The sequence below is a fragment of the Cyprinodon variegatus genome, unplaced genomic scaffold, assembly GCF_000732505.1.
Source record: "Cyprinodon variegatus isolate N-32 unplaced genomic scaffold, C_variegatus-1.0 Scaffold832, whole genome shotgun sequence".
NCBI classification, from domain to species: domain Eukaryota; kingdom Metazoa; phylum Chordata; class Actinopteri; order Cyprinodontiformes; family Cyprinodontidae; genus Cyprinodon; species Cyprinodon variegatus.
The window spans coordinates 190,312-191,572 of record NW_015151285.1 but is presented as its reverse complement, the minus strand read 5'-3'; positions in this window follow the sequence as shown (position 1 = coordinate 191,572).

The window sequence follows — 1,261 nt, the reverse complement described above, 5'->3', positions numbered from 1 at the left end:
ATGTTAAACTGAAATAAAATTTAAAAATCAGTTTACTTTTTTTTTTTCTTTTCAGTGGCCCTAATCCTCTTCCGTATATTTCAGTGGTTTCAAAATGACAATATTAAAAAGAAAATTAGAAATGAATAAAAGAATAAAATAAGAAAAAAAATGAGTTTTTATGGACGAGATTTACTGTAGGTGAACACTGATCCCTCCAGTTCGTAGGTCAGTATTGGTAGCCCTTCCTATGACTCAGTAGCCATGAAGTAGCCCTCAGCCTTAAAAAGGTTGGTGACCCCTGCTCTAGAATGACTAATAAGCTAAATGCCACAGAAATGAGCAGAACTGAAAAGGTGGATATTTTCTTCATATTTGTGTCATTCATGTGTCATCAGCCGGCTAACCAGCCCGCCGGTTTGTAATGATCATGAGGTTTATTTATATGATTCAATCTTTGGTAATTCTGACCTTTCTTGCCGCATCCATTTCTATTGAAAACAAAAACACTGTGCTTGTTGCAGCATTTACATAAAGAAAAGTCTTTAAAAGAGCAATCAAGCTTACCTAGCCCCTGAATAAACAGAAGGGATTTATGTGAAAGAGGGAGATATATGCAGGAAATGGATAATTGGTCTGTGTGTCAGTGTGTTTATGCATCAGTCCTGAGCAGCAGTGGGCAGAAGCCGTCAGTGGGAGCAGCAGGCGGATTCCAGCGGCAGCCATGCATGAGTACACAGCTGCAGGGCCCTGAGAGACACACAAAAGCAAATATGCTCCCAAACACAAACATCTATGCAGACTCCAGGATAAGTCGCAGGAATTACTTGAATTTGTAAGCATGTAAAAACATACACTACAGCTCCTTAGTCGGGAAGTCCAAAAGGTATCCATATTCAGAAAAGTATCGTTAATCAAACGTTGGATGAATCGCTTTGAGGAAAAAGAAAAGGGTTGATTCAACTTTTAATTGATAGATGTCTGGATTAAATCCTAAATAAAACAGTCATAACTTCAGATAATATGAAGTGCATTTCATTTCATCAGTGTTAGTCACTGGAAAAAAAAAATTTATGGAGAAAAATGGAATTTAGAAATGAATCTGAATTAGACATTAGAAAAGATTAAAACATAAGAAAAATGTTTTAATCAACAAATAATTTTAAGTGTACCTACTTTTTTTTCTCAGATATTGTTTTTTCAAATTTAATTCTTTAGGCTTCTATTTTCAGATAGAATTTTATTGTCATGATTTAACTAAAGATCAGACCCAAATGCAGAG